Consider the following 8,816-nt stretch of genomic DNA (forward strand, 5'->3'; position numbering starts at 1 on the left):
TTTCATAGAGTCATTGTGTAGGTTTGCACAGCCAATCTTTATGTTAGCAGCTGATCAGAAACCACTTGACCTACCCAATATACGGAAATTAAAAAAAAAAAAATTGTAAAAAGAATGTTTATTTAGTACACTGTAATTTAAAGCTTAGAAATATTGGGAACGAAAGTATTTTGCTCCTTTGTAAAAAATTTACCAACAGTAGTTTGAACAGTGCTTGCCTCCTTCTTATTGTATAACTTACAATACAGAGTAAGCATCTTGCCCATCCATGACTTGATGAGTTACCACACTCCTTTCAAAGTTTGGATTTACTTCCAACATTTTATGCTTTGCACTTCCAATGTAGTAAAATCTTATTAAGAGTTACTTTAATGTGAAGATTTTTTTTTTTCTGGTGTCACTTCCTCTGAGACATCATCATCCTTTTCATCGCTATCACTTTCCTCATATATGTTGATATGCTTGTCCCCACTAAGTCCCTATGGTTGCATATCTAGAGTCTATCAAACAGCAAACATGTCAATGTTTACTTGGTCAACTGTTCCTCCTACAATTCCTTGTATGTTTGATTTGAATTTCACTTCTGACACTATCACTTTTTCTTTCTTCTCACACCCTAATCTTTGTTGGCCAATTACCTCTTCAGATAATTCATTTTTGTAAAATATCATGTGGATTCATCACTGGGAGATATGGAGGCAACAGAGCTCCATGCTTTGCTGTCTGTGCGTAAACTGAAGATTCACAAATCAATCACTGACAGACTTTGAAAGAAGTGACGTCACTGATCATGTTGAGCATCTGTTATTATGTAGTGATTTGTGGACTGAGAAGCCAGACATGAAGTTTATACTTCATGCAACTACTCACAGTTAATTTATCATGTAACTGAACCGAAACTGAAATTTGAACCCATGTTGTTGGGAGACAGGTGTTATTTAACTAAACTCTTCTTCCCAAGCTTCGTGTATATCAGCACCACGTAAAAGAAGAACTTACTGTATTTGTTTGTTTGTTGTCTGTCTTCCTCAAATAGAATGTAAGCCCTAACACAGAAGGGGTTATCTACATCCTCAGTGCCCAACACACTGACTGCTGTATAATAGGCCCACAAATATTTTTTTAAATAAATAAATGAATAATATCTCATTTAAGGCATTGGTTTACATTAGATGTTGGATTTAAAAATAAAACTTTTCCGCATTCAATCACTTGGCCCTTGCATTCTAAAGGCCTTTTTAAAAAGACTGCTCTCTCTTTTTTGTTTTTAAAAATTCCACAAGAAATTCAGCATCCTTCAGAAAGTAAGAAAGTACTCAAACAACAAGAACAACAAAAATAACAACAACAAAACCCCACACTGATGGAGGTATGTCAAGGGGGAGACAAGAACCAACTGAACGAGTTCCCAATAGCCAAAGCTGAAACGATACAGCAACAAAATAAAATGGTATTGGGTTATAACCTAAAGTATATAGTAAAAATCCATAAGCCCATACTGTTATAACTAAATGATTGAATAAATTGATAAATTGGTGAGAAGAGACAAATATCCCATTCAAATATCTACAAACATTTATGTAGATGCTCCACTCTAAAAGAGAAGGAGCATAACTCCTTGTTCCTTAAGTACGGGCTGTGAATGCCATCCAAAGAGTATGGAATGGAAGGGGCTAGGGGTGTGACTTTACAATGGAAAACCTGATGAACATTATCTTGTCCAGGAGATCAAAGTCCATGTTAACAGTTCTAAATCAAGTACTCTAAACATGATGTGATGAAACTAGCACTTTACCTCTCAGGAGAACAGAATGTGAGTATAGATCATGAACACAGTTTGGGATATCTGAGGCACAGAAATGCAGATATCAAGAAGCTTGTGTGTTTTATGAGACTGTATGATGGGCTCAAGATTACCCAGCTACTAAGATGTAGGTTTAAGATTTGAACCTGGATTGTATCTTGTTCCAAAACCAGTGCTCTTGATCATTATGCCACTAATAATCCCAGCCTCCAAAGAGCTTAGAGTCCAATGGAAAGTAAGTAGACTTCTTAGGGTGGAAGGAAGGGTAGAATGATGCAAGCTGGAGGAAAGTTTCTGTCCAGTTCTTGGCAGGAGCCATGGATGGGCCTCCCAGTGTGGAGTTCATCATTCTAGAACAACGGAATGAGATGGTGACATCACAAAAAAAAAAAAAAAAAAAATTAAGGGGAGAGGAATTTTGTCATTTCATAGAGGGGGTTGGGGCCCTGCTCTTCCTTTTCTTCTTATCCTTTCCTGGCTTTTACATCTAGTCTGCCCTTGAGAATTAGGCAGCTGGGAAACAGTCTCAGCAATTATTGCCTGGTTACGGATGGTTGAACATTAAAAGGTCAACAACTGAGTATGGCCTGAGAGTCCCTGGACACCACTTTTGTGCTTGGGTAGAGCCCATTCCAAAGGTGAGAGAAAAGGAGAACATACTGGTTTCTCCCTCTTTCTGGGGATGTTTATCTGGCCTTCCACTCCATTCCCCCAAAGCTAGCCCCAGATCTAGGCAGAGACAGGAAAGGCACCCATTTCTCTCCCAGGTGGGTCTCTAGGTGCCTTACTTTCCTTCCTGGAGAGTGATACCCACAGCCCCACTTTCCCCTCCTCTATCTACAGCATAAATTATCACCATCTCCAAAAATCTAACCCTTTTCCAACCAAACCCAGTACCCATGCAGTTAGAAGAAATGAGGTAGCTCTTAATGTTGTATGCAGGGATTCATGGCAAAGCTGGGGGTCCACTGCAGACATTGCATTGGGCTCATTTCATACCTGTGACACCTGTTAGAGTTCAGTGGGAAATGAGAAGACTTTTTGGGATGGGAGGAAGAGTAGAATGGTAGGGTAGAAAGGGTAGAAGGAAGGGTCCTTATAGATTCCAACTCTATTCCCAGGAAAGTGAGATATAGAGATCCCTCCTCCTCCCTCCAGGTGTGCAAGTCCCTGAAGGCCAAATGTTGGGCTCATGCAGAAGTTGGACTTGCACTTGTCTGTCAGAAGGCTCTAGAAGCCCTTGGCCCAGCCTATGTCTCTGAAGCTCTGGGATAAGCAAGGATTGTGGGATTGGAGAGAAGCCCTGAGATAGAAAGGGAGGAGCTCAAGCCTGCAGGTATCAAGATCTCTGCTCCAGCCCACAGTTTACTTTCATCAGCAACTTATCTGTAGCAATCTTGTCTAATTTATAATTGTGAAAGAAAAAGTATCACAGTCCCGTGGCTTTTCCTGTCATCGCAATCCCTTTCCTCTGAGGTCATGGAGACAGAAACTATACTCTCTTCTCAGAATACAGATTCCTGGGCCTTTCCAGGGCATTCAGACAGAGCAGGTTCCTCAGGCCACCACAATGCTCATCCTTGACTCTCCACTCCACCTTCCTCTACCTCGCCTATTGCTGCTTCTGTTGCTGGGACTTACGGGTAAGTGGGGACCTTAGGCTGTGTGTGGGGGGGAACTCTCTGCCTGTTTAGTGTGTCCCTCTCACCTTTTGCCCTAGACTTTTGGAATCTAGCCTCATTCCAGAAAAGGCAGAATTAAGGGACTCAGATTGTGATGAGTCCTAGCTTGAAAAAATTAGCATCAACCTAAACTGCACACTTTATATAAAAAAGTGCAAAAATGGATCACAGACTTGAATGTAAAATTACAACTTTTAGAAAAACAAATTGAAAATTTAGTGCTTACCAAAGCCTTCTTAGACTTGACACCAAAAGCATGATCCATAAATAAAAACAATTGATAAACAGGTCTTCATCAAAATTAAAAAACTTTTGCTCTGCAAAAGACCTTGTTAAGAAGATGAAAAGACAAGCTACGGAGCAGGAGAAAATATTTACAAACCACGTATTCAACAAGGAATTGTATCTAGAATATACAAAGAACTCTCAAAACTCAACATAAAAAAAAATCCAATTAGAAAATGGACAAAAGACACAAACAGACATTTAACCAAAGAAGAAATAAAAATGGGAAATAAGCCCATGAACAGATGTTCAACATTAGTAGCCCTTAAACCAAAAACCAAACCCATTGCCATCGAGTCAATTCCGGCTGAGAGCAATCCTATAGACCCTATAGGACAAAGTAGAATTACCCCATAGGCTTTCCAAGAAGCAACTGGAGGATTCAAACTGCTGACCTTTTGGTTAGCAACCAAGTTCTTAGCCACTGGGCAACCAGGGCTCCCACAATGAAATATCACCACACACCCTTCAAAATGGCTAAAATAAAAATGATAACATAAATACAAGAATTTCGAGAGACAGGATCATTCAAACATTGCTGATGAGAAAGTGAAATGGTACAGCCACTCTGGAAAACAGGTTAGCAGTTTCTTAAAAAAAAACTAAACACAGCTATTACACTCTTGGGCATTTATGCCAGAGAAATGAAAATTTATGTTCACGTGAAAACCTGTGCACAAACATTTACAGTGGCTTTATTCAGAATAGCTGCAAACTGGAAACAACCCACACGTCTTTCAACGGGTGAATGGTTAAATTTTGGTACCTCCATACCATGCAATACTACTCAGCAATGTGCTGATGCATATAACAACTTGGATGGATCTTCATGAAATTATGCAGAGTGAAGAAACTCAACCCCTAAAGGTTTACCTACTTAAGATTTCATTTCTATAACACTCTTGAAATGACAAAATTATAGGAACGGAGGACAGATTAATGTGTAACAGGGATTATGGAGGAGTCTCTGGGTGGTGCAAATGGTTAAGCACTTGACTACTAGCCAAAAGGTTGGCAGTTTGAACCCACCCAGAGGCACCTCAGAAGGCGGGCCCAGCAATATGCTTCCAAAAGTTCACAGCCTTGAAAATCCTATGGAGCAGTACTACTCTGCATATGTGGGGTAGCCATAGTCAGAATAGAGTCAAGAGCCACTAACATCACCAAAAGGACGGGGGTTGGGGGAGTTGGTGTGGTTATGAAAGGGCAACCTGATGGATCTTGTGTTGATAGACTGTTCTATATCTTGACTGTGGTGGTGAATACCTGAATCTACACATGTGAAGAAGTTGCATAGAATGAAATACACACACCCACACACAATTACAAATCAGTGCAAGTAAAATCAAAGAAACCTGAACACGACCAGTGGATTATATTCTGATTGTAATATTGTAGTATATTTTGGCAAGGTGCTTGTTTTGAAGGAACCTGAGTAAATAGTTTACGGGATCTGTTAGTTCTTACAACTGCATTTGAATCTACAATTATCTCAAAAGAAAAAGTTTAAAAAAAAAATGTAGTTAGTTTTGTATAGACGCTCAAAGAAGTTCTTTATAAATCAAATATGCAAGTCTACAACTCTCCTGAAAATAAAGTGATTCAATTAAAATTGAGTCATGTCAACCTGGGAAGAGAAAAAGGAAAGAAAAGAAAAAAAACAGGCACTTGATTCCAGAGCCCTCTGCTTTAGGGCCCACAAACAGGACATAAAAGGACAAAGTCCTATCAAATCTAGAAAGCCATATCCTTTATAATTTGAGTCTTCAAAGGAGATAGCTTCGTGCAGCGGCCTCTTTGCTAACAGCTTTTTACGGAAAATGAAGGATGAACCAAAAAGGTGGATGGGCAAGGGAAATTCTACTTACTGCTTGCGAGCAAATCTATCAATGTATTGTATAATCTGATAGTGGATGAATGCAACCTCCAAGCAGAGCAGAAACTAAAAGTCTAGTGGCTTAACCCCTTTGTAGCAGATTACTGTTGGGGCTTCAAGTGGCAAAACCAATATGTCTACCACAGTCACTGAGAACTTCTTGTTCTTACTTGTATAAACCATGGTAGGATCAGTAATGCTTCATTAACAAATAAATCCCCAGTCTCAGTGGCTTAAAAAAATAGGACTTATTTCTTAAAAAAAATATATATGTATATACCTGAAAAATTTTGAATTGGCAAATGTTGTTATATATTTATTTTTACAACAATCAAAAAAGGTATGAAGATTATAGTAAAGTAATAGGATTTCCAGGTACTTCTTTAGAAATGAGCTGCACAATTGAGAAGGGATTTGCTGACGCTACAGCTCTTTTTGAAAACTGAGGAATTTAACAATGCAGCAGGGTCTCTGACTACCAAACTATAGCTCTCATCATGTGAGTAGAAGTGATGAAGCAGCAGGAAGAAATTCAGGAATACAATAAAGTTGCAAGAAATTGGTCATGGTCCACAATAGTTACAGGCATGCATCAAGGAAACAGAAAAATCAGAGATGTGCAAAAAAAAAAAAAAAAATAGGAAATTGTGTGCATTGCTGGAAAAACATCAGTCTACTCTGGAACTTATAATGAGCAAATACTGAGAACAAATGTTTAAGTTATCAATGGCTACCAAAAATTGATGGGGCATGATAATGAAGTTAAGAAAGTACCATTCCGAGGTTGATGTGGTACCTTGTGAACAGCTCTGAAGCATTTTTCCTTGATGCATCTCAAAGTATCCTTGAAGCAACACAACATGGACAGGAAAGGAAGCAGAATAAACAGAAGCACGTGTTGATCTGACAACAGAAATGGCTTCAGGAATGAAGAAAGCCATTGATGATGCTGAACAATATGATTGCAAAGAACAAATTTTTCAACTTAAAGATGAAACATCTAAAAGGATATTTTGTAAACATCTGTTACTAACAGTGATCTGTGCCTGAGGAAGAGCAGGCTATCTTCTGAGTTTATGAGTGTCTTCACAGCTCCTGAAGATCACCATGGCTACTAGAACAGTGGAGGAACAGAAAGACCAGCCCTTTATTTCACTGGGCAAATCTACTTCAAAAGACCTCTTTAAAGTGTTAAAAAGCAAAGATGTCACTTTGAGGACTAAGATGCACCTGAACCAACCCTTGGTATTTTCAATCCCCTCATATGCATGTGAAAGCTGGACAATGAATACGGAAGACCAAAGAAGAATCGATGCCTTTACAGTATGGTGTTGGCAAAGAATATTGACTATACCATGTACTGCCAGAAGAACGAACAAATCTGTCTTGGAAGAAGTACAGCCAGAAAGCTTCTTAGAAGAGAAGATGGCGAGACTTTGTCCTATGTGCTTTGGACAAGTTATCAGGGGGGACCAGTCCCCGGAGAAGGACATCATGCTTGGGAGAAGCAACAAAAAAGTGATAGACCCTCAGTGAGATGGATGACACAGTGGCTGCAACAATGGGCTCAAACATAGCAATGATTGTGAGGATGATGCAGGACCAGGCATTGTTTCATTCTATTGTACATAGTGTCTGTATGAATTGGAATGGGCCATTTGGCACCTGGAAACCCTGGTGGAGTAGTGGTTAAGTGCTATGGCTGTTAACCAAAAATTCGGCAGTTCAGATCCACCAGACGCTCCTTGGAAACTCTACAGGGCAGTTCTACTCTGTCTGTAGGGTCGCTATGAACAGGAATTGACTTGACGGCACCAGGTTCGGTTTGGTTTTCGTTGACACCTGACAACAGCAACAATAACCAAAAGATGTAATTTAATTTTACTGATTTAATATAAATGATACTTGGCTTATAATTATCATAATTTCCTTAAAGTGGAGAAGTGTATAAAACATCATGTGAAGAATTCCCAAATTACTCTTCATAAGCTACATAATACCCTTAATGGCCTACCAGAGAGGAGATGCAAGTCATCTTTGTTATTGAATAAAATTAAAATTACTGTGCCTAGTTGATGGCACTGGATCTGGGTAGTTTGCTGTATGAAATTTTACAATTTTGGTAGTAGTATTGTTATCCTGTCCTCTGGCTCCTAGAAGCCTTTATTCTTTTTTAAACTTATTCTTAGGATATTCCAACAAGTAAATTACAATTTTTTTCTGAATCTATTCTTGGCTTCCTTTGATCCCCACGGTCTGTAATGTGTTTTTACAGCCTCTCCGTAGAAAAGGGGTAAAATCTGTGCATTTAGGAATATTAGTTTCTCCCTTTCCTTTCCACAAAATATCGATTTACAGGATGTAAATTTTTTTTTTAAAAAAAAGGTCAAATTAAGGAGTGCTCTTTAACACAAATTTAAACCTAAAATTTTGGGGCTAATTATAGAAAAAAAGGTTAAATCTCAAGGAAGCGTGTCAAATAAATTTAAATATTATACATATTTGATTATATATGACTCAGTGCCCCTTTGTCAAGTAAATTCTGACTCATAGAGACCCTATATGACAGAATAGAACTGGGTTTTCCAAGGAGCGGCTGGTAGATTCCAACTGCCAACCTTTTGGTTGGCAGCCTAGCTTTTAATCACCAGGGCTCCTAATTATATATAAGTGTAGGTATATGTATATAATACAGAATATCTTAAAATTAGCACATATGGAAAATTCTTCCCTTGAGTATACCATTTGTTAAAGAAATATTACTTCCCATGGTAATACAGTCTTATGCATGTTTTGTTGCTGCTGTTGTTAGGTGCCGTTGAGTTGGTTCTGACTCATAGCCACTCTATGCACAACAGAATGAAACACTGACCAGTCCTGTGCCATCTTCATAATTGTTGCTATGCTTGAGACCATTGTTGCAGCCACTGTGTCAATCCACGTCATTGAGGGTCTTCCTCTTTTTTGCTGACTCTTTACTAAGCATGATGCCCTTCTCCAGGGACTGATCTCTCCTGATTACATGTCCAAAGTATGTGAGACATAGTCTCACCATCTTTTCTTCTACAGAGCATTCTGCTTGTACTTCTTCCAAGACAGATTTATTTGTTCTTTTGGTAGTCCATGGTATATAGAATATTTTTCACCAACACCACAATTCAAAGGCATT

The 8,816-nt window shown here is 38.8% G+C and overlaps 1 pseudogene; it reads left to right on the plus strand.

The window, feature by feature from the left end:
* The first annotated feature begins 3,374 nt into the window (after positions 1-3,374).
* Positions 3,375-6,697, plus strand: LOC135227220 (FGFR1 oncogene partner 2-like; annotated as a pseudogene).
* The last annotated feature ends 2,119 nt before the right edge of the window (positions 6,698-8,816 follow it).

Source organism: Loxodonta africana, chromosome 24, assembly GCF_030014295.1.
Source record: "Loxodonta africana isolate mLoxAfr1 chromosome 24, mLoxAfr1.hap2, whole genome shotgun sequence".
Lineage (NCBI taxonomy): Eukaryota > Metazoa > Chordata > Mammalia > Proboscidea > Elephantidae > Loxodonta > Loxodonta africana.